Source organism: Schistocerca gregaria, chromosome 8 (assembly GCF_023897955.1).
Source record: "Schistocerca gregaria isolate iqSchGreg1 chromosome 8, iqSchGreg1.2, whole genome shotgun sequence".
Classification (NCBI taxonomy): domain Eukaryota; kingdom Metazoa; phylum Arthropoda; class Insecta; order Orthoptera; family Acrididae; genus Schistocerca; species Schistocerca gregaria.
Window position 1 is genome coordinate 491,073,475 of NC_064927.1, and position 25,601 is coordinate 491,099,075.

At 44.9% G+C, this 25,601-nt stretch overlaps 1 protein-coding gene across 20 annotated transcripts in view; it reads right to left on the reverse strand.

Annotated features, from left to right (window-relative positions):
* The window catches only part of LOC126284064 (GTPase-activating protein CdGAPr), a 718,807-nt gene that overhangs the window by 622,963 nt on the left and 70,243 nt on the right, over positions 1-25,601 (reverse strand). For all 20 annotated transcript variants that reach the window (XM_049982674.1, XM_049982683.1, XM_049982670.1 and 17 more), the window contains exon 2: positions 2,254-2,408. The gene's annotated coding sequence lies outside the window, so the exon portion shown is untranslated. The remainder of the gene's footprint in view (positions 1-2,253; positions 2,409-25,601) is intronic.

The window sequence follows — 25,601 nt, forward strand, 5'->3', positions numbered from 1 at the left end:
CATAAAAACTTTTTCGCCAACCTCATACTTGCATGGTTTGTGTGTCCTTGATGAGAAACAGTTACTTTTATAATGGAGGAAGAGGAAACGTTCACTGTCAGTGCAGTCCACTCTCCAACTGGGTTCAGGGCAACGCGGTTTCTGTACCTTGTTCAGTTTGTCAGCATGCTTCAATGCGTCGTTTGGTGTTTACGCCGTGCGCGTATTGCCATTTAACGTAAAGGCAGATTGACGGCGCAAGAGGTCGCCCGCCGAAATCACGTACGACAAGCAACATTATTTCAATATTCAATCCTACAGCGAAACAAAAACAGTGAAAACTTGCCTTGTAGCTATCACCCACGGTCTACAACATAGAAATTATGAGTTGTAGGATCCAGAGGAGACTGCAACAGAACTGAGCTCTGCCTTTTGGGAACCAACAGAGGTCGTCACACAGTCCCACACATTACGAAACCATATCCATGCAACAAGCTGACCTTCGACTGTTCACTACAAATAACACCGCAAAGCTGACACCGTGGTGTGTGAAGAAGATAATACTAGGGAACGTATGGAATGGAATCTGGATGAGTGATGTCGGATTATCTTCTCCGATGAGCGAACATTTATCTGACGCCTAATAATGGTCGTAGAAAACGGTGGAGGCCGCAATCTCCCAACCCACGCCTGGGACATGCAAAGCCATTGCTTTGTCAAGGGGGTGAGCTGTATCATACAGTATCCGATCACAAGTATTCGGGTGCCCTTATATAATGCGGAGTTGACCACTAAGTGTACCGAGAGGTGGAAGTAGCCAGTACAAAAGGAGGCGGTGTTGTCAGTAGAGAGCCAGTAACAGCAGAATGATTGTCAGGAAAGGTCAATGACTTCGAATGCGGCTTATCCACTGGATGTCACAGTCATTTCAATCCTTCTGAAGTCGTCCAAGTTGAGTAGTGGTGATGTGATTGTAAAGTGGAAACGCTAATGAACATCCAGGCTGAATCAAGACCACGCAGATCTCTTGTACTGATGGAAAGGGACCGTCGAGCATTGCGCATGGTGGTCGTAGAAAAACCATAAGCACCCAGAGGAAAGAATCATTCCCGAGTTCAAAAGCGCTACAGCAGTCCTACTAATACAACGACTGCGTCGGGAGTTGAAGGGAATGGGGAGCATTGATCGAGCAGCTGCTCATAAGCCACACAATTATGTAGCCGATGCTGAGCGACATTAAGGTGGTTCAAACAGCGACGCCGCTGGAGAGTGGATGACTAGAAACCAATGATGAGTCACGCTGTACCCTGTTGGAATCCGAGGGAAGGATCTGGGTTTGGCAAATGGCTGTAGAACGCTACGTGCCATAATGTGTACTGCAGAGACTGAAATAAGGAGGAAGTGTCTTACGGCATGGAGGTGCATTTCGTGATTAGGGTGTGGTCCACTTATGGCGGTTGCGAAAACGGTAAATGAGAAAATATGAACAGATTTGTGTACTCCATACAGTAGAGGAAGATTGTATCAGCGCGACAGTGCACCGTGTCATACGGCAGTATATGGGAGGCAATGATTTGTGGACAATTAACATCTCTGAAATAGACTGGCCTCCTCAGAGTCCAAAACTGAAACCGATCGGACGTGTATTCAGCTGCAGACATCGGCATCTAACACCAGTACATTCTCTGATTTAGACTCTTGAGAAAGAATAGGACTGAGATGCCTCCACATTCAGACACCTCTTTTAAAGAATCCCCAAGAGTTCAAGTGGTCATTAAGACGAAAGGTGGACACAGCCTATATCAATGTCCAATAACACGTTTACAGGTATTTCTGATCCGACAGTGCACGGACATCGGACCAGTTATAAATTGCAGTGCTCAGTCGCAAGAACACACCACACACGCTGGATTTTTCCGAGCAGGCCCGCCGTCGAAGAGTGGAACAGGTGTGAGCACCAATGTCTGGACAACCTTGTCAACGGCCAGCCAACAAGGTTCCAAGAAAGTTACAATGCACTGGGAGGTGAAATACGGTACTGAATATTCTCCAGCAACGGATTTTGGTTTCACAGACGTGCACTTTCGAGCTGACCGACTTATTTCAGCTACCTTTTTGTTTCTTTTCTCATCGTACAGTTAATGTTCCGTACTTCTTATTTTCTCATGCACTGTACCTAAGGCGCACGCGTTCGCTGACACGCACCTGCTAGTGCAAAGCTGTCTTTTCTGTTTGGGCGGCTTATAAGGCAGCACGCTGTGTCCCGTGACTCACCTAGAGGTGTGCTCCGGCGTGGCGGCGGCGGGGCTGGTGGCCAGGGAGGTTTGGCGGCGTGGCGCGTGCGCAGCAGACACGGTCCCGCGGGCGCATCCTCCTTCCTTGCTGCCGGCTGCTGCTGCTGCTGCTGCTGCTGCCGCGGCGACGGGCACCTGTACGGCGAGAACAGAGGCTGCTAAACTCAGCACAACACGTCTGCATTAACAATGACGGGCGCCTCGCCCAACGACTTGCCGTGCTTTTGTTCACTGCACAGCTCTCCGTACACATTCTGCGAGTGACTACGAACAAATCCGACGCTCTAGTTTTCCGCCAAAACTCTGCTTGGGACGCACCTCCGTGACAGACGCCATTGTGAAGGCTACGTGTAGCGCCACGAAATATCGTAAACTTCATAAAATTACAGGGGCCAAAGTGGGAATATTCCACGATGTCCCACAACAAATTCTGCATTTTTTAAAATCGAAACTGGCCGAGAAAAGTAAAGTGCCACATTACTAATAGAACGCCCCGCTGGAAGGGTTACTGCCGTGTCCACAGTATCGAACTGGTATGTACTGAGACTACAGTCCGTGTGGGAGTCGCCGTTGTATCTTCACACATCGAAAAGAGATTGCGGATAGCTCTCGTAAGTTGCAGTAACGTGGCGTCGTAAATCCAAGTACACTGGTGCCCAAAACTTAAGGATAAAACTAACTTCCACATGCCAGGTAACTAACATAGCTCAACGAAACTTGGGACCATACATAGAAACAACTGCTACACTATAGTAAAGAATGAAATACGCAACGAGACCAAGAGAAATAACAATTTTATTCAAATACTATGGTTACATTGCAGTCACCGCGATTTATTATGGCCCACCGGACATTACACAAGACGGGACATGGTGCTTAGTAAGGTGTACGATGTGCATTCCGCCATCCAGTACGAGATTCCCATTGGACCGACGAGAACGCTGACCGACGACAGCGACCGATTTCAAAATTACGCAGTTTGCGTATTTACATTGCCCGGATACTGATAGGAAAGATCTGTAAAAGTGATCTCAGGGACACTGAAATAAAAGTTCGAAAAAGTAAATGCCTATTGAATACTAGTAGCATTCGTCTGTGGCCACCAAACATTCTGTCGGCAAGACACCTTCCTTGCAAGTCTGAAAAGGTTCTAAAACGCAACATAATAAACTGAGATGTGACATTACCAGGAGAAGAAAGTAGTGTTCTTGACTCAAACACGGTTGTTGCTACTAAATTAACGTAATTATTTAAAAGTTACAGATAAGAGAGTGATATATATGTTATGAACGGCAATCAATAATAAACGAGAGAGAGAGAGAGAGAGAGAGAGAGAGAGAGAGAGAGAGGAGCGCAGGTCCTGCTTTTATACAGTCAAAACAGATTACGGCGACTACCTTCAACTTGCTTTACAGAGCTTCTTTTATAAAGTTTCGATAGATAAACATTTCACTGGAACATTCTTTATATGAACAATACAAAAATATATTTTTATATTAAATTATGATCTTTTCTCGTTAATTTACAGGTTTATTTACACTTACAAAATTTATTCTTAATGTCTTTTAGCATTAATTAAGCGTCTGGGACATTTTATTAACTATCAAAAAGCAACATTTCAGGCCGCCCGTGTCCTCCGGACACTCCCCATGTTATTTATGGTGGTCTCAATACGTGAGCAGGGATCACCGGTTATCGCCTTGTGGGGGCCAGTCCTCCTCCCACGAAGAGGTATGTCTGCACTTCCTGGGAGTGATCCTGCCTCCTCCGCTGGAAGATGTTCCTTTGGTGGTACGAAGGTTAAAGTGGCTGCTACATGACGACGCTCCAGTTCACTGTCTTCTTTAGTGTGGACCTAAAACACTATTACAGACAGAACATTCCCACTTGCCTAGGATGTCCACATTGACAACTTGGTTTATCTCCCTTGGCCTCCGGTCATATGCCCACATGACCTCTTCTGCTCCTTATCCTCTCAGAGATCCTCAAGTTTGTCTCCATTCACTAAACTCACCCTGCAGAACGCGAGCTGGCATCGTGGTCGATGTCGGGGAGTCCGAGTAGCCCCTCCGGCGGCCCCACCCACTCTGGGGCGCAAACGCACAGCTCCGTCCTCTTCGGAGGCGACCAATCGATTCCATCTCCATACTGCCACTCAAGCGTGGAGTATCATCGTCGCTACCGTGCGGGGATGTAATGCCCTCCCTCCGCGACGAAGGAATATGCTGCCCCGACAGTTTGGTCATTGTCTTCACTGCCTAAGAAGTGCTTGGCTACACACAGCCCTCGGCATTTTTTTTTTAGCACCACGGTCATCAGGTCCTCTCTTCGTCTAACAAGACACTGTACATACTTTACACTGTGTTGATATAATGACACAATGTTACAAGAAGTGTTGCATTTAATATGGGATACAACGCCCAGAAGTAAATATAACATAAAGCGTTAGTAGTGTAGTAGAAAGTAGCACGGTTTTCATTAGTTCATGAAAAGCAGAAAAATAAGGGAAGCTTACAATCAGGTAGATTTCTACTGAGGACTCTTCCAGCAATGGACGTGACAGTAGGGCTCGGAGACAGAGAGGAACAGGTAAGTGGCAGAATCACAAATAACGAAGACAGGGGCAAAGGATTTGGTGTAACTGATTGGAAAACAAAAAGAATAACAAAATAGCTAGAAGAAGACAAGAGCCTTTGATTTATTTTTTGAAGAAAGGAAGCAGACCAGCCGTTTCAATTTTTAGGGAAAACTGCAATGGAAATTCCACTGTTAAAAGCAGGGGAGAGAGTGGCTAAGTGAAAAAGAGTACAATCAAGACTTCTACAGAGGAGGAGAACTTGCCTGATGACGTGATAGAAGAAATGGCGGTCAATACACAAGACTTAAGGAATCCAGAATTAGTTTAGGGCTTTAATAGAGGTTTGGAAGACTTGCAACAGACACAGATAATATTCTTTCGGAATTTCTAAAATCATCTACATCTACATCTACATCTACATCCATACTCCGCAAGCCACCCGACGGTGTGTGGCGGAGGGTACCCTGAGTACCTCTATCGGTTCTCCCTTCTATTCCAGTCTCGTATTGTACGTGGAAAGAACGATTGTCGGTATGCTTCTGTGTGGGCTCTAATCTCTCTGATTTTATCCTCATGGTCTCTTCGCGAGATATACGTAGGAGGGAGCAATATACTGCTTGACTCTTCGGTGAAGGTATGTTCTCGAAACTGTAACAAAAGCCCGTACCGAGCTACTGAGCGTCTCTCCTGCAGAGTCTTCCACTGGAGTTTATCTATCATCTCCGTAACGCTTTCGCAATTACTAAATGATCCTGTAACGAAGCGCGCTGCTCTCCGTTGGATCTTCTCTATCTCTTCTATCAACCCTACCTGGTGCGGATCCCACACTGCTGAGCAGTATTCAAGCATTGGGCGAACAAGCGTACTGTAACCTACTTCCTTTGTTGTCGGATTGCATTTCCTTAAGATTCTTCCAATGAATCTCAGTCTGGCATCTGCTTTACCGACGATCAACTTTATATGATCATTCCATTTTAAATCACTCCTAATGAGTACTCCCAGATAATTTATGGAATTAACTACTTCCAGTTGCTGACCTGCTATTTTGTAGCTGGGGAAAATTGCAAGCAAAACATAATGCAAGTTGTTTGTAGACTTTATGATACTAGAAAGGGCCCATCAGACTTCCGGAAAAATATCTTCCAAACAATCCCGAAAATAGGAGGGGCAGATAAGTACGAAAACTATCACAGAATCAGCTTAGCGGTCCAAGCATCGAAGTTTCTGACAGGTATAGCACACAGAAAGACGGAAAAGGGAATTCTGGATCTTTTAGAGTTAGGCGACTATTAGTTTGGCTTTGAGGAACGCTGAGGGGCAGTTCTGAGGTTGCGCTTGATAGTGAAAGCAAGACGTAAAAATCAAGACAAATTCATAGCATTTGTCGACACACAAAAATGTGTCAACAATGAAAAATGGTGCAAGGTGGTCGAAAGTGTAAGAAAAATAGGAGTAAGCTTCAGGAAAAGCCGGGTAATCAATACTTCGATGGTATTCTATAGACAAGTCGTCGCTTAACGCTACCAAAAATATCGAAAAACAGGTGACCGAGTCACTTCGGACTTTTACACGATAGTTGAATGAACATTCAGGCGGACACACACAAACACACACAGTGCATTTTTTTTTTTAACAACATGCACAGGTTTTCTGTTAAACTGCGAGAAAGAAAATGCTGTGTTGCGTTTTCTTTCCTGCTATCAGTTTTAACTACGGCAACATGGCATTTAAATCATTACACAAATTGTTTCTCCCATCATAGTCTTTCTCATTACAGATATTTTTAAACACAAATTGTATACAGAATAATGTGCTGTTTTGTTTTCTTCCTCGCAGTCGGTTTTCACAGAAGACAGGAAAGTGGTATTTGTGGCTTATTGGCTTATGATCAGAATGCTACTATGGCATCTGAATTTGCATTAACAATAACATAAAAGTCGTCGTCAGCAAGAGGGAGAAGAGGAGCGGGCAGAGAGAGGTGGGGGCAGGAAACGAACACAAGAGAAGCGGAAAGAGGAGATGGCCAGAGACAAGAGAGAGGTGAGAGGAGGAAAGAGCAGACGGACACATGGTTCAAATGGCTCTAACCACTAGGGACTTAACATCTGAGGTCATCAGACCCCTAGAACACAGAACTACTTAAACCTAACTAACCTAAGGACATCACAAACATCCATGCCCGAGGCAGGATTCGAACCAGCGACCGTGGCAGCAGCGCGGTTCCAGACTGTAACGCCTAGAACCGCTCGGCCACAGAGGCCGGCAACGGACGGAGACAGGAGAGAAAAGAAAGAGGAGATATATAGAGAGAGGGTGGAGAAGGAAATTAGGACGTATACACAAATTTAGCAATTACGAAGCATTGCCAGCTTCGCTAGTCTACAACATACTAGCTGAGTACAAGGCATTGCCCGGGTATGTATTTATTCCATCCTTTTATTTCCTCCTTCAAGCCCCCTCTCTCTGTCCATTTCTCTTTCCGCCTCCGTCTATCTCCTTCTCCCAATATCCCTGTCTATCTCTCCCCTACCCCGCTGTCTGTCCATCTCCTCCTACCACTCCCCTTTCTCTCTCCAGTACGTTGTTACGTTCACTCCGATAGGAAGCTGGTGGTTCCTATCCCCAACAGTATTCCTTTACAGGCCGTAACTAATATGTGTACCGAACACATAAATAAATTAAAACGTCATGCATGATGCAGCAGTTTTTCACGCATCTCTGTGTTTATGACGTGATATCTTCTGAACCAAGTGTTCTACAATGATGTGTTTTCTAGGTACTTCCAGTGGCATATGTGGTCACTGTAGCGGCATGTGTTGCGAGCAGAGTTAGTAATAAATTTAAAACGTCATTCATGATGTCGCAGTTTTTCACCATCTCAGTATTAGATATCACATCTCCTGAATTGTGTCTCATACAATGGCATAATTTTATTGGTACATTCAGCGGTACAGGCGAATACTATTTGCAAAATGAGTCACGGACACAATTAGTAGTAAAGAAGTAATAATTGTCATTTTCCATGCAGCGATTTTACTGCATGAGCAGCGAAAATGTTGTAGAGCGATAAACTTTTTCCTTTCATCATTTTTGGGCCTAGTCATCGAGAAAAAGTTTCGTGAAGGGTATTCGATCGTCGTGGGCTATGTTGCTTTTCCATTCCCACCCGCACACATTTGATACGTAGGTGGTTCTTGCTCCCAAAACAATTCTTTGCAGACAATAAGGGATATGGGTACCAATTTTGGTTAAAATCTATCCAGTGGTTTAGGAGAAGATGTGGAACACACATACATACAGACGTACATCCATTTTTATAAGATGTATGGACGTATGACTACAGGAGACTAGGTGGAACAATAAGAACAGAAAACCAAGAACAAAATTCTTTATGAATGAGGGTTAAGCACGAATGCAGTCTTACTCTCTTATTGTTCAGTCTCTACATCGAAGAGACAATGGCAATAACAAAAGAAAGGTTCCGGATTGGGATTAAAGTTAACGGTGAAAGGATGTCAGTGACAAGATTCACTGATGACATTGCTATTATCAGTGAAAGCCAGGAATAATCAGAGGACATAATGGAATGAGTCTACTGATCACTTTGACTAAACCCAACAAAAAGGAAAGTAATGAAAAGTAGCAGAAACAGGACTAGTGAGAAACGAACCATCAAAATTGGAGATCGAATTAGATGAAGTGATGTACTTCTGATAGCTTGGAAGCAAAATGACACATGACGAATGAAACAAGGAGGAAATAATAAGTAGATTATCGTAGACAAGAGGGCATTTCTGGTCCAAAGAAGTGCACTAGCGTCGAACATACACTGTTCAGACACAGTAATGTGAGCGACAGTCAGGAGCCTCAATAACAATCTTTCGCAGCGCTGACCGCTGACAGACGTGCAGGAAAATCGTCCGTGAAGTTCTTGAAGGTACTGACAGCGGTGTAGAACCATGTCGACACCAATGCCATGGCCAACTGCGGTAGGTTCCTCGGCTGAGATTCCTTGGCGCTAACAGACCGATGGAGGTGGTCCCGCAGACTCTCGATTGGTTTTAAATCCAGGAAGTTTGGTTCAAATGGCTCTGAGCACTATGCGACTTAACTTCTGATGTCATCAGTCGCCTAGAACTTAGAACTAATTAAACCTAACTAACCTAAGGACATCACACCCATCCATGCCCGAGGCAGGATTCGAACCTGCGACCGTAGTAGCGGTCGCTCGGCTCCAGACTGTAGCGCCTAGAACCGCACGGCCACTCCGGCCGGCGGAAGTTTGGTGGCCAAGGGAGTACCGTAAACTCGTCCTGCTGCTCTTCCAATCACGTACGTATACTGCGAGCTGTTGGACACGATGTTCTGTCCTAGTGGTAGATGCTGTGGTGCCGAGCGCGAACGAACTGCATGTAGGAGTGTCCATGGTCCCCAAGGATAGATGCATACTTTTGTCGATCCATTGTGTTTGTCAGAATGACGAAATCACCCAGCGAATGCCACAAAAACAAGACCATCATGCTCCCAAAGTCACCGCTCGTACGATACTTATAGTTCTATTGCGCCCGCTTTCCCACTCTTGCTTGCTGGGGAGGGGACAGAGCTTCTCCAACTTCTCGCTGCGCAATGAGTAATTTTCGAGGCAATTTACCATCCGGCTTAACAGTAGGCACAATTGTATACGAATGCGTTAGGGCATGGGTTTAGTTGATCTAGATACAACTCTCTCGATATCTCTAATTTCCAGGATTCCTTTCACATGCATGTTCGAATCCTGACTGGTTGGATTTGAAAACAATTTCCTTATTGAACGGTAAGTTTGTATATGTCATCTACACATTTTCCGGCCGGTTTCGCAGTTTGCTGTGCATCGTCAAGTTGACGCTTTGTGTGAAATTTCCTTATCCTACGTCATGCAATTCTGCAGCACTGTTTGCCGTTAAGCAGCCATCCACTGCTTCCCTTGAAATCACTAATCCATGTCGCGCGCAATTTAATGTGCATACCACAGTAGGTCACTATCACGCACATCACATATAAACTGTATCGAGCACCCTTGAAACGAGCAAACGCCAGTTTTTGGAACAACTGCGCCTTGTCTTCCCCTGAATATCCGTAGCTTTTCTTATGCACTACACGGTCATATTGGTGCCGACTTACTCTGAATCTGTTCATATACAGATTTCAGAACAAATGTGACATTTCGTCAGAAAGGCACCCAAAAAATTTCGCAGAGTGAGAAAAAAGTGGCAGTCAGTGGAGTGTGTGGTATAGTATATGCTCCACTGTGCGGACAATGTGCATGGGCAGTACAATGGTGACGATACGTGCTTAACAGGCGAAAGTGATACTGCAAGAGTCGAGCCATGTAGTTCATCATCCATGTCGGACAAGGAGCCACAAATCCCGCCTCCAGTGAAACGTAGTAAAGGACAATCATTGTACAAGGAGCGGTATATATATTACTACGCTGCGGATAATCTTCCATGTACATAATTATGTTTCGTACTCGCTCCTTGTGCAACGATTGTCCTTTATTATGTTTGACTGGAGGCGGGATTGGTGGCTCCCTGTCCGACAACGTGATTAACTGCACGGCTCGACTCTTCTTTCAGTATCACTTTCACCTGTTAAGCACGTATCGTCACCATTGTACTCCACATGTGCGTTTTCCGCACAGTGGAGCATATACTATAGCACACAGTCCACTGACTTATCTTGCAGAAAAGCTAATATATCTTCTGGCACTTTTTTATCACACAGAGAAATTTCTTGGGTGCATTTCTGACGAAATGTCAACTTTGGCAACTATTGTTGCAGATGTAATGCAATATTTCATTTATTTAACGTTGCCTTTCCTCTGCTTTGTATCAACACCATTAGCACTGTAACACAGTGGCGAGTTCAACTACACTCCGTAGCCTCGTGCTGTGCTCACCACTTTCCCGCCCTCTGTTGCCATCAGCAGCCAATATTGCGGTTGCATGGCACACAGTACAGTGATCGACCAGAACATCACGACCACCTACCGTGTAGCCGGTACGTCCACCTTTGGCACGGATGACAGCGGTGACGCGTCGTCGCAGCGACGCAATAAGGCCTTGGTAGGTCGCTGGAGGGAGTTGGCACCACATCTGCATACACAAGTCACCTAATTCACACAAGTTCCGGGAAGGGGGCCGATGAGCTTTGATACCACGTTGAAGCACATCCCAGAAGTGTTCGATCGGGTTCAGATCTGGCAAGCTTGGGGCCCAGTATATCTACTGGAACTCGCCGTTGTATTTCTCGAACCACTCCATCACAATCCAGGCCGTGTGGCATGGCGCATTATCTTGTTGAAAAATGCTACTCCCATCGATAAATATAATCGTCATGAAGGGGTGTAGGTGAACTGCAACCAGTGTATGACACTCCTTTGCCGTCATGGTGCCTTGCACGGTCTCCACTGGACCCACGGATGACCACATGAATGTTTCTCAGAGCATAATGGAGACCCTGCCAACATGTCTCCGTCACACAGTACAGGGTTTAAAGAACTGTTCTCCTGGAAGACGATGGATTCGCATCCTCCAGTCGGCTTGAAGAACAATTCATGAGCCTATACAACGCTTTAACACTGTGCCAACGTCCAGTGCAGTGGTCACCTGCCCATTTCAGACGCAACTGTCGACGTCGTGGTGTTAACATTGATACTTGCATGGGTCGTCGACTGCGGAGACTCATTGTTAGGCGTGTCTGACGCATTGAGTGTTCAGATACACTTGTACTCTGCCCAGCACTGAAGTATGATGTTAGTTCCGTCACAGTTCGCCGTCTGTCCTGTTTTATCCGTCTGGGGTGGCCGCCTAACCCCACGACGTCTGTACGTTGCTTCACCTCGGTTTCGCTACGTGCTGAAGACACTCACCACAGCACTCCTGGAACACACGACAAGTCGTGTAGTTTCCGAAGTGCTCGTGTCGAGCCTACGGTTCATCACAAACCTGCCCTCGGTAAAAGCCAGATGGATCGCGCGCCCTCCCCATTCTACCCACCGACAGCACGCTCACTGACACTACACGCACGGTGCGTGCGTCTGACCAGCAGTCACTCCTCTCTCCAGGTGACGCTGCTGTCGCCTGGACGGGTTTACATCGATAGCAGGTCGGTGGTCCTGATGCTCTGGCTGATCAGTGTACGTGGGGGGGATCGAATACCGTTAACACCTCTGGCCTTTTGCGACCTCTCACTCGAGGACTTCTCCGCAAATAGAAAAATAAAGCGATCTTCGCCTTTATTGCTATATGTAAGGAGATCGTGGCTGTAGCGGACGTGCTTTGCAGGTGGCGGTGAGGCGAGTTGTGGCTTGCTGCTGCCTGCTCGACGTCGGCTGCAGTGTAAAGGATGGGGGCGCTCATTGGGCGCCTGTTAAGGTCGGCCGCAGCGGAAGAGATAATCAGTGGCGGCGGCGGACGCCGTGGGGGCCGGATTACAGCGGGGGCGTGGAGGGGGCGGGGCGGGGCGGGGCGGCACGGGATGCGCGCCAGTGGCGAGGGGCACTGGGGATGGGAAGAACCGACCGGTATCTTAGTTGCGAATAACCGCTATTTTTCAGTATCTGTTTTCCCTCCGTTACGTCCGGTGTTTTTTTTTTATTTTTTTCTAATAACCGGGTAAAAAAACTGAAATATCAATACCCATAGCACCACTGCGAAATTTTTTGGTTTTTAAATAAAACCTTTAAAAAAACGAGTTGTACGCCTTTTGATCCGGCAGTCACTATGAATTAAGAGAAAAAAAAAACAATTACAGATGTTGGCTGCGAGTGGACTTTCATTTAAATTAATGGGAAAGTTGAAAAATTTGTGCCAGCCCGTGCAGCTGCGCTGACCACTGTACCTGGATGGCTTACTGGTTAGAGCATCTGGGTGGTAAGCAGGAGACCCGGGTTCAAATCCTGGTCTGGCACAAATTTTCAACTTTCCCTATTGATTTAAATCAATGCCCACTCGCAGCAAACGTGTGTAATTCCCTTGCCTCTTAATTCATAGTGACTGCTGGATAAAAATGGTGCGGGTGCGACGCTACCTAACAATTACTGCTAGAGTAGTTGTTCTTCCAAACTGCTTCACTCGCAAGCAAATCGATTGCGTCTTTATCTGTGGTAACTCGTACTTTAGATACTTGTGCTCTGAGCGGCTCTGTTTAAAAAGATTAGCTCAGTGTAGTCATAGGGAGAAGACGCGCATATCTGCTCTCGTGCCTCGCAGGTAGTTCATTGTAAATAATAACCTGTAGCTGTCATCCAGCAGTCAAATACGCCGTGCATTGGCCAGAACTGCGAGGTAATAAAACACACAGAAATCCGAAATAAAGTTAATGAATAATTCAATAACAATAACAAGGTGTCTATTCTAATATCTATAATTGATATAGACCACAGTTACGTTGAATAATATTTATTCAAGGAAGGACATTTCAAATAAACGGGAAGTGGTACAGCGATTTTCATTTTAAAATACAGACAAAAATATCCTTACCAGATGCTGTAAAGTTACGTTCACAGCATTATGAGAATAGTAGCAAAATCCACACACTATATAGTCGTCAGGGATGCGCAAAAATTAACTAAATTTTGTTATCACAAAATACGAAATATTCACCAGCTCAAAACAGTTCAGAGTTCGACATGATGACTCACAAATTAACACATGCGATGTATACTATGTCTATTCTCAGTTGCGTAAATCAAGAAGAAATAGAGTCTCACTCTGGAGCACATTCAGACCCTTCAGAAGTTAAACTATGGTAATGGCACTCACCACCCGGAATCGAACATCCCCACGATTAAATGTCACTCATTACCTGAGGCAAGTCTTCCTCCTTCCAGAACAAGCGTAAAGTGTCCGAAATCGCTCCTGTGAGCTCTTCATTCAAAAATCCGCAGTCTCCACTTGACTCCCCTAATTTTCCATCATTGTCTGCTTTTCCATTGGCCGAAGGCCGTTGCTACCAAAATACATCATTCTTAAGCTCTACATACATGAGTCGACTCAGCACAACCACTTTCATGCACTAAACAAATACATTACAACAACACTTAATTGAAATGATGTAAATATCCGGTCACACTCAGACCATGTACAATGATTGCAAAAAAAAGGTTTGCTCATAAATAAATAAGCTACAGCTCTCGCGCAAGTGCGCCCACGTTAAATGGTAATGAATTTTTAATATTTCATGTAAATAGCTGCCGAATTTAAAAGTATAAGCTGCTGACAGAATCGATTCATTAAGAGGTATAATCTTAAATGTTTAACTCAGTAAGACAAGTTTTACAGTTATACACTGGCGAGCAAAACTTGAGGGAAAAAAATTAGTGATAGATGATGTGTCAGACATAGAAAGAACTGCTACATCACAGAGAATAACTGAAAAATATACACAATGATAGGAACAGAAACGACACTTTTATTCAAAGACAATAATTACACTGAAGTCACCTGGACGTGATTCGTAATAGGATGTTTGATCACTGCGGGCAGTATGCACGTCCCGCACCGTGCTTCCATGTTGCCACAAGGTTGGTAGGTCTTCTTGTGATTTGTTTAGTTTAGTTATGTCATGTTCCGTAGATCACTTTCACGATTATTTTATCGATATGATGTGGAACAAGTCAGATTACAAGATATACAAATACACACGAATAGTGCTAATATCAATAAATTTTTAGTTCTACACATGGAACTACATCCAGATGTACATTTTTTTATTTTTTTTAATACCAGTTCTGAAACAGAAACTGGGCCTTTGGTCAGTGAAGACGGTACTCTCAGGAGCGCTGGCGAGTGTGCTAATGCGTGACGATGTGTAGCTATCCCAGCTGATGTACACGTTTCATCTACTAATTCATTTTCAAATTCGGTAGTCGAATTATTCTGTTTTTCAGAGTGTAGTCACGACTATACTATTCTGTATGTATTGAATTTTTTCCGGTTCTCGCTTTGTATTAGCAGACCCCTTCGTGTAGGAAATTCGTTACGCCGGCAGAGTTTTAAAATCCAGTTGTCTAACTTCTCTTATAACTGGAATATATGTGGGAACTTTCCTCGTGTGTGCCGGCCGGAGTGGCCGAGCGGGTCTATGCGCTTCAGTCTGGAACCGCGCGACCTCTACGGTCGCAGGTTCGAATCCTGCCTCGGGTATGGTTGTGTGTGATGTTCTTAGGTTAGTTAGGTTTAAGTACTTCTAAGTTCTAGGAAACTGATGACCTCAGATGTTAAGTCCCATAGCGTTCAGAGCCAATTTCCTCGTGTGTGTGTGTGTGTGATTTCAGTACCACCTTGAAAAAGTTTCAGTCTTAATTACACGTGATATTTTATTGCTATTTGTGTCTACACAATTTACATTGTTTTCTTGAAGTTCTCACGAGTCTTAGTAATTTTGCTTTGTTCGTGAATATGCAACGGCATTTGCTCATTTGCGGGTGTTTCACGCCAGAGTAGCTTAGTTTGTTGTGTAAGGTGATGCAGATAAATTTCTTTGTTGAAAAGCGTCCCATAGTTTTTTTATTCAGAATAACTTAATCATAGCAATTGGGATGAACCTCTGAGGATATGACTTACTGTGATGGGCAAAATTCTTTTTATCTCTATTCTTGTGTGTGAATCGTGTATGTCTGCGTGAACTTTCCCCATGCGCGCGTGAAATTTCCTTGTCATTTATCACCACAATGTATCGCATCACTCAATTTAATAGTAGTATAAGTGAATTAATTACATAACAGGCAATGATAATTTGTAGTTTAGAATTACTTTGTGAATTTTTAATATGATGTTTTATTTTAATAAAGCATGTTAAACTGCGATGACTGTTTCTCAAACAAACCCATCCCCTTTTGTAAGATTACTCTTAATACATCCCACCTGGCGTTTCTGAAGCACAAAAGGCAGGCCTTATATTTGTAGACTTTTACATGATCATCTTATTCTTTTTGCTGCAGCTTAATCTCCTGCTTGCTCTGAATTATTTGATTTAACGCTTTTACTTAAATTGTTCCCATATGGTCATTCTATATACTCATTTAGATCTTTTTATTAATTTTAACACGATAGTTATGCTTAGCAATTCAGTTATTAATTCGATTCTTATTTTAAATTTTCCCAATTTTAATTAAACTGAGTGGCGATCCAGAAAAAATTTGTGGCGCACGAAACTTACAGTAGACTGCAGAGTTCCACATGAGCTAACTCAGTTTTTGTTTGCACGTTCCAGATAACCATTCATCAAATAATAACCATTTAATTTACACTTTAGGCATTCCAGCCAACCAAAATGAGGAGCAGAATGCAGACATTTTCACTGACCATTTCGCTGCTACCGCTTATAGCGATTCTGAAAGGTGCTGCTTCCTAAAAAAGTGTGTTGGCAAACACTGGTCATTTTGGGAAAATTACTCGAGCACCATCCATTTAGGAGAATTAGGTAAAGACCATCCCATCACTTCCGCCCCCCCCCCCCCCCTCCTCTTCACCGTGGGCACTGGCTGAGGCGACTAGAATAGAGAACACGGCTAGCATACATGGACGGCCAAAGGTGGTATGTTACACTACGCTCTGACATAATGTATTTGTTGTTATTATTTTATGCTTAAATTGGCAGTAGCTCTGCTTTATAAATAACTGTCAAACAGGTAGGGGGTTAGAAAACTTTACTAGTAAGAGAGATACAACAGTGAGCGCTAGATGGAGACTGACTACCCCCACCTCTACAGGCTGCAGACAAAAAGCTTCGCAAGGAAAAGAAGAATTCTATCAGCGCCGCATGCGCAAGATACTCTTCGTCATCCGACTTTTTTTTTTTTTTGCATCCACGAGTATATAACAATACAAACCATTTTGGCTCCTTGGGTATTCTGGAGTTCAGAAGGAAGGTATGCGCCTGGCCTGACATATCGTGTGCTGAAGAGGCGCCTCGTAACTAAGACACCATAAATGGTTCAAATGGCTCTGAGCACTATGGGACTCAACTGCTGTGGTCAACAGTCCCCTAGAACTTAGAACTAATTAAACCTAACTAACCTAAGGACATCACACACATCCATGCCCGAGGCAGGATTCGAACCTGCGACCGTAGCGGTCGCTCGGCTCCAGACTGTAGCGCCTAGAACCGCACGGCCACTCCGGCCGGCTAAGACACCATAGATTAAGAACTTACACAACAATGATGGCCCCATTTTAATACAACAGTCTGTCACATTTCAGAGAAGTTCGAAAGTGCTTCAACTAACCTAAGGACATCACACACATCCATGCCCGATGCAGAATTGCTGGCACCAGTTGACGTCACAGCAGCTGAGAAGAGTGCTCCACCTACCATCTTCGAAGGTTGCCATGGGCATAACAAACCTTATTGTATTTTATCCTTGTAAGCATTTTGTCAGTCTAGGTTTCTATTACTTTCTAAATTGATGATGGTCACGTGATATGACCGAAACCGGATACCAATGTTCTTGAAGCATACGTGATGTGATCAAGACTGAATTTTTGAAAAAAAAATTGAAAATTTTTGATCACTGTTTCAAAAATGTTTATTAATATTGTTAGAAGAAGTTAAGTTGATTATGGAGGTCAGCCAAGAGGACTCCTCTGACAGGTTCTGTGAGAACCGCCGCCCCCCCCCCCCCCCCCCAAGGGAATTCGCATTAAAGTCAGCGAGTACCAGAAATGGGGGAGGTAGCTGCCCAATAACCTGAAGGAAGTCTATCCTGGCGACATCAAATGACCGAGGGACATGAATGATACAGAGGGCAAAAGTCAGGTGAGGAAGGAAAAGGCAAATTGGAACATCTTTAAGATGGGTAGTCAGAGAGACGTGTTGACTATGAATGTCATCCCATGTGAGCAGCATGACGCACCCATGAACCGGAATGCCGACCTCAGGGAGAAGTCCAAACGAAATGGGGAGAAATGTGAAAGCTCAAAGCAGTCGTGAGGAGTCCATTTGTTCCCTGAAGACAGAGTACAAGGGGACGCTGTGATGTTAAGGACAGCCGTAAGTCCTCTTTGTGGGAGAGCCATGATGATGAAGAAATGAAGGGGTGTCACCTTAGCGGCTGCCGAGTGACATCCTACGAAGACGCGCTGTTACAGGGAACAGAAGCAGGAAGACCCTGCTCCGTGAGGTGCACATAAGCGTCGGATTGCTTGTGCGGTCGGTCTGCGGAGTCCAATGCAGGAAAACGGTTGGTGGCGCGCACCGGCGACACGGAGGCTGGCCGGGCTAAGGTATCTCGTAGCAACACAGTCGCAGAGGATCTTCGAGTCGGCAAAGGAGACGAACACATTTGCCTTTGCTGGACTTCTTCGAGCCTTTCCGGTTAGCACAGGAAAAGTCAGACGTTGGTTGTTTAGCTGGTAGCTTCGCCCCTTGAGGCGAGAGTTTAATGGCCTTTTGCACATCTGGACAAGGGGATGGCGATGTTAGCTTGACACTGGGGGATTTCATAACCTCGGAGCTGAATTTGAGGTCGCATGTTTGCATGGCCATGTCCTTCATGGAGCGAGAGGTAGCACGAACAGAACTGTAAATGCCCGACAGGAGAACGCTGCAACCAGCCAATAACTTGCGAGCGACTGGGTAAGGCACTTTTTCCTTTGCCCAGATCTCCTGGACAGCCCGCTCATCAAGATACACGGGACAATCACGAGAGGCGGCGGCATCGCCGCTATTGCAGCTGATACAGCAGCGAGAAGGAGGCACACTCGTGTGCATCCCTACCATAGGTTACACATTTGGATGGATGTTGACAACACGTTCTAGAGTGGTTGAAACTGTGACACTGGTAGCAGTGCATCGGGTTTGGAATGTACAGTTTGACTGTGATAATTTCATAGCCTGCTTTGATCTTGGACGGAAGCACCACTCTAGCAAAGGTGAGAAAGAGAGTTCAGGTGGGCGCTAAGGAGCAATCTACCTTTTTCGTCAGCCAATGGATACTAATGACACCCTGATCAGAGAGGTAAGATTGGATCTCGGCCTTGGTCAGACATTTGAACAGCCTAGTGTAAATAACACCATGGGAAGAATTCAGAGTTCTATGGGCCTCGACACTGACAGGATATCTGTGGAGAAGAGAGGGTTGGGTTGTTTTGGGGGACGAGACCAGACAGTGAGGTCATCAATCTCATCGGATTATGGAAGGATGTCGGCTGCGCCCTTTCAAAGGAATCATCCCGGCATTTGCCTGGAGCGATTAAGGGAAATCACAGAAAACCTAAATCAAGATGGCTAGACAGTTGAAACGTCGTCCTCCCAAATGCGAGTCCAGCGTGCTAGCCACTGTGCCACCTCGCTCGGTTGCGGAGAAGAGAGACGGCAAGCAGTTGTGCTTGAGAATCAGGAGTAGTCTCCAAAAGCAAAGTGCCTTTCCGTAAACCAGAGCAGGATTTCACAGCGCTGGCAATTTCATCAACCCGTTTCTGAACAATAAACGAATTTACTGTTGCAAAGGACTGACTGTCTTCAGTATGTGAAACCACGAGGAACTGTGGTGTGGCTGGAAGGGTCTTTGAATCATTAGCCTCATTCCGTTTATGTTTCGTAGAAGTTGAGTGGGAAGATGACTGACTCACTGCAAGCAAAACCCCCATGATTGCCAGTGTCTCCATGGCGCGCTCCTTCCAACTGGGGGCCCCCTTCACAAGTGGGCGCACCCACCTCAGGTGATTGTTCACACCTCTCGAACATCTGACAGAGGGACGAATCCGCAATTTGGGAAGATAGCAGCTCACGTAATCACCCTTGTCTGGGCCTGGCCTGTACCAGGGGGCACGTGCGACCCCTACCTGTCAACCCAGGGCTGGTAACTGCGCGTTACCCACTCACCTGTTGCGCGTCGGACGCGTGGGCCGGCCTTCAGGAGCGCACAGGGAGGAAGAAGAAAAAGAGGGACCTCAAACACCGAAGGGGAGGAACGCGAGGAGAAGAGAACGAATGACAGTGGTGAGACTGTTCTTGCGTCAGTGACGCACAACGCGGAACATTCCCAATAACACCCCAGACATGTTTCCCAACGGAGGGGAAAAGAATAGCAAGAGGATAGACATGCAGCACGGAAGCGAAAACATACTGCAGAGGTCCGGGCCCTGTGGTAGCCAATCATGAAACCGCCAAAGAGTGGCGAGCCCTATGGGCGAGGGGATTTAGTATGTGATAAACAAACAGGACTCATACCATGAAATGAACAAACCAATAGATGGAACGTCCTAGAAAAGCCTTCATGTCACTCCGTGGCAGCTTCCAGTAGCTATGTAAGTCACCCTTGTTAATGTAAACGAGACAAGAATGACCCAGGCGTAAGACAGCCGATGGTATGACGGTATCAGGACGTACGTGTAATTGTGCGAATAATCAGGAACTCTCCATGTAGCCTTATTTAGTCTTTGCAGATTTCAAAAAAACATCCAGCTTCTGCAGGATGCTGCGCATACAAGTCAATGTAGCAGTTATCCATCTCGAATGGTTTCTAATAATGACTTAAACAATAATTGTAATCGATCACTTGTAATGCACAAATAGCCTGAAATCGTGCAACTGACACCGTTCATTAACTTTTAACCCAAAGTAATAATAATTATTATTATCGACATGCGGAGATATCTCCACGGATATCTGCATCGGATAGGCTTTTATTCGCAGGTCAATATTATTACTACGAATATCCGCTTCTGCACAGACCTCTATAGTACTAGTATATTAGTACAGGGCAGTCAAAGTCAATTTCAAACAGATCTCGTGGGGACGGAATGGTTGCCAATAAAATAATAGTGTGTTATTTTAAAAGAGCCGTACTGAGGTTCATATCGTTGTAATGAAGAATGTTACAATGAAGGCAAAAATGCTAGCTAAACAACATTTCTTTTTTATTTTGCTTCTGAACAGAAAGTTATCCGAGGGGGGAGGGGGGGGGTCAAGAAGATAAGTGGGACAGCCTGTATACTACGCTAGCCTACCGGAAGTTAGTGGTTGGCTGCCTGCAAATATTAGGCTTGCGGACGAAGTGAAAGCGTGAAACAAGAGTCTAATCAGCAGGTGCTCTGACCGACCCAGAAGTACATTACAGCTTTTATCTTTCGTGGGATAAATAAGTACTAGATACGAACACTGCTGAAGAAACATGTTTATGCATGAATGTCCATAAGTCTAGAAACGTTGGTGAGAAGCGAAAGAAAATTCAATTTCTCTCTCCTACAAGATGGTTCAAAGCACAGGAATATCTGTGTGTGTCCATATAATGTCTATATATAGGGTGTCAAGCTTTTTGAGTCAAATTGAAGCAGGTGACAGATTGACAGTGGGTCCACAACCGATTATATTGAGATGGTCGGAACGCGTACTTACTATGCTATGAACAAACACAGCTGAGACTGCATAACAACAACATACCTCTTAGTAACTGTTCGAAGTGACGAAAGCCAGTCTCAATGCATGCGTGACAATGGCACATTACGTTCTTGTAGACTGTACCATTTGTTCGCGAAAAGATGCAGCAGCCCACTTCGATGTTGATGTCCGCGAGCACCCTCGTCGTTGGATTGGAAGGGGAGGTGCTGTCCCACGAGCGGGGCTATCGCCAGATCTCACACATCTGGGCTTTTACCTCGTTGGTTACGTCAGGACTTTGGCCTATCGAACCCCGTAGAAACGGATGAAGACCTGCTTGCTAGGGTCCAAGCTGCTTACCTCCTGGTACAATAGACACCCACTACCTTTGCCAGAGTGCGGCAGAACTGCATGCGCCGTTGCAATACATACATTGAGACTGGCGGTCGTCGCTGTGAACAATTACTATGAGCTACTTTGTTGTTACGCGAAGAACGCTGTCCATGTTCATTACACAAAAATTTGTATTCCGACCACCGGCTCCCTGTCTCAGTAATCGGTTGTGGACCGACTATCACCTGTTTCATTTTTACCCAAACGGTTTGAGACACACTGTAGTACGTGACGGCTATCGTAAGCAGAAGTTTCCAGTTGTAAACAGCGCATTCACTTATCACTAGTCTTTCGCCGAAGAACTGAACACGTTGCTTCGAATGGAGGGCACGTGACACGGACACAGAAAAATCATTCAGCTGACTGTGTGTACCGAAATCACCCGTTATAGGCATTCCTGGCACACGCGCCATGAACGCGAGCAGGCGACTGTGTTTGAGTGAACAGAAACGAGGAGACTGGCAGGGCTTTGCCACAGAAATCAGTACGAATGAGGGCGAAACCGTATGTTTCACCGGCTCTGTAAAGCAGGACAGTTGCTGCTCCGTGGCACTGCTGACAACGACGAGGATCGCAGAAATGTTTTGAAATGAGCCGTTAAAATTACATCTCCATCGATATAGGAACGTCCACGACTGGACAACAGAATAACGAAAACGACACTTCAGATGACTGTTTCATTACTTCGATGGTCGAGTCAAAATATGCTGCCTTCCAGGACCACGCTTCTCAACACCCACTCGCGGTTCTAAAACGACCAGTGGCGACATTTCAGAGGTATGAAAAACATTCGCTGATGGCTTCACGTGCGGTTGTTATAGAAGGCCCCCTGGAAACCGTTGAAACCTTGCACAGTCCAACTCACACATTGTGACGCGGGAGCACGTCAGTTATCTATGGTCCAACGGCACAATAATCGCACTACAGCGCATTATGAATTCCGGCTGCTGTCCTGCCAGCCGTGTACTGACTCCAAATATCTCGAGCACTGCGTTCAGTTCGGAGCCATCAGGAATTGCGCGCAGATAGAAAGAGAGCACACAAGATAAGACCATTTTACTGTTACCTGTACAGCATTTTTCGTTTCGTACACTGCTACGCAACACTAACATTCCAGCGTTTCAAACGCACGTCCGTCGCGCAGCCGGGTCTCAGACGAATTTATTTTTGTCTGCGGTACCGTTTTATCCAGTGGCCGCCATCCACCTGTCTGAAAGCACGCTAACCGTTCTGATGGCGCCTGACGTGACGCTCGCGTCTCGCCTCAGTCAGTTCCGATGTAATTTACACAGGCAAAAGGAAGGAGGATTAAGATTCTCCGTGCTGTCGGCGGCGAGGTCACGAGAGACGGAGCCCGTGTTCGGATTTGGATGGAAATCGGCCGTGTCCGTTTTGAAAGAACCATCCTGGCAATTGTTTTAAGCAGTTTAGGGAACTACGTGAAACCTAAATACGGACGGCTACACGAGGAATTAAACCGCCTTTCTTAAAAATACGAATCCAGTGTTTTAGTGCAGTATTACACTGTAAAACACCTTTGACCAGGATCTTATAAAATACCTTTTGTAAATTCTTGGAGAGTATACTACGTGAGTTTTTATAAGGGATTTCTTTTATGCTTGTTGCTAAAAATCTTAATTTAATCATGAGCTGACCTTTAGCAGAAATGGCGTTTCCTAAGTGGGTATCTTGTTTGTAAACATGAGGGCCTCCTTTCATAAAGGACAACTTGAAATGTTTGTTCGACCAATCTAAATTATCGTTGCTCTTTAAGTTGTCGCACTATAGCTCTCGAAGCAAATTCTGGTGAACGCTTAGAGCTTCTCTTCTCACCATCCACGCTTTCACTCACAATCGTTTCCGTTTCTGTTCCTTTTCAAGCAATGCGCTCGCCGCCAACATCATATTACATGCTAGTGCAGAGACTATTAACCGTTCGGCATCCATTCCCGAGCAACTACGACGAAAAATTTTACGATATTGTAATGGCTGCAGTGAACTAGTTTGGTCCAAGAAGTTTGATAAACTCTCTGACAAAGATTTTTGTCGAAAAATTACATAGTGTAGCTTTGGTCTTACCCCTGCGGCACCTCACACCGTTCTGTAATCTATAACTGTGTTACAGGGGCGGTAACTACTTCCTCATGTTGCCATCGAATCGATCTTTCTAATAATGCATGTTTTAATAACAACTTATTGCCTTGTGTAGATTAATATATACAACACTGTATCACTAACTACAATAAATCTCTTGAAATACAATCACGTTGACGTCACATACTGGCTTATGTACCAACTGGCGCCTCTGTGATCAATAAGTGCCAAGACTCCCCAGTTCCAAACAGACATACTTGTAAAAGGCCTATACAGTAAAAGCGTAACCTCTGCACCCACTAGCGGTATGCTACGGTCATGTGGCACGGAGATTTTAAGAAGTGTACCACGACTTCAAACGTATAAAAAAAGAACTAAAAGTTCTCGAGGTAATAATATTTGATTAGGTGAACATCCGCAACTGAGGAACGGATTTCTAGAATAAAAATTCGCCTCAGTTGCCATCCAGGCGGGCGCTGTGGATGCCGGTCCTTCGCTCCCATACGTTCGTTTGACAAGACTGACGGGCCCGACCGCCATATATTTCTGTTCATATAATTTTTTGCTGGCGTCTGAAGATGAAGCTTTATCCTTCGAAACCGATCGTGGAATAAATTAAGAAATTAGTGGCAACTGAAAACTTTATAGCTAGGCCTCATACAGTCGCCTACACGACATAGTTACAAATAAGACAGTCGGCAAGCAATCTCAAGTGGCGTCAACTTTACGCTTGCACCAGGCCGTCAACAATACAAATATTAAAACAGGGCAACTTCAGGGGTGCAGTGAAATACGGTAGCTGCTGTTTATTGAAGTTTCTCGGCGGATCGAATATCCCATCATTTTTCGGGAGTGAATCCCAGAAGTTGTTTACTCTTGCACCGATATTAGGAAAGGGCTTGAATTTTCTTCCTACACCGGAAACCTTGCCATCAACATCTTTTATCGGAGGAACTGAAAAGCCATTAGAGTATTATCTGATGACGCAGCTGAAGAAATAAGGCATGATGCACGCCGAACACCAAGATCCCGTCCGCAGAAAAGTAAGATATCTTCGTCTGATAGTGCTGCACTTCGTAAATTCCGGAATGATTCCCAGACTGTAATCCTTGCTCCAGACAAGGCTAATGCCACTGTTTTGCTACCGAGACAGGTCTATAAAGAGAAAATGTACAGCCTATTTGAAAACACAACATATCGTATACCGCTGCACGTGTTCAAAGAAAAACTGCTTCACTTCTGAATTCCGGCTTTATACCCAAGTAAGATATCAACAGACTGAAGGGAGACAGCTCTGTTTTTCCAAGATTACATGGTCTTCCCATGACAGAGCAATACGGAAACAAAATGGGATTTAGAAGAAGATGGAAGTTATAAACTACGTCTGCGGCAGATAATAAAAGCACTGCCGTTTAGACCAATAGTTAGTAACATTAACATATCTACTTATTGGTTAGTCAAATATTTAGCCTCGTTGTTGAGAATTTTTGTAGGTTATCATATTCGTAGTTCAGCAGATCTTGTTAGTAGGTTAAAAACTTTGAAACAGGCACGATGTATTGTTCAGCTTGGACGTCGATTCCTTGTTCACAGAAGTCCTTTTTGTTGACACACTGTCACCAATTAGCAGCAAGTTTGAAAAAGACATACCTGTATTGCTTAAGCACGGCCTAAACTCCACTTACTTTTCATTTGATGAACAATATTTTGACAGATTGTTGGTGTTGTCACGGACAGTAGTTTGCCACTCACGGTAGCTAATTTATTTATGGAGGATTTTGGGGAATAACGGCACTGAACTCTGCAGTTTTTAAACTGACAGTGCTCTGAAGATACCTCGATAACACATAGATCTTAGTTTGGCCCCAAGGTCAGGACAAATCGATCCAGTTTCTTGA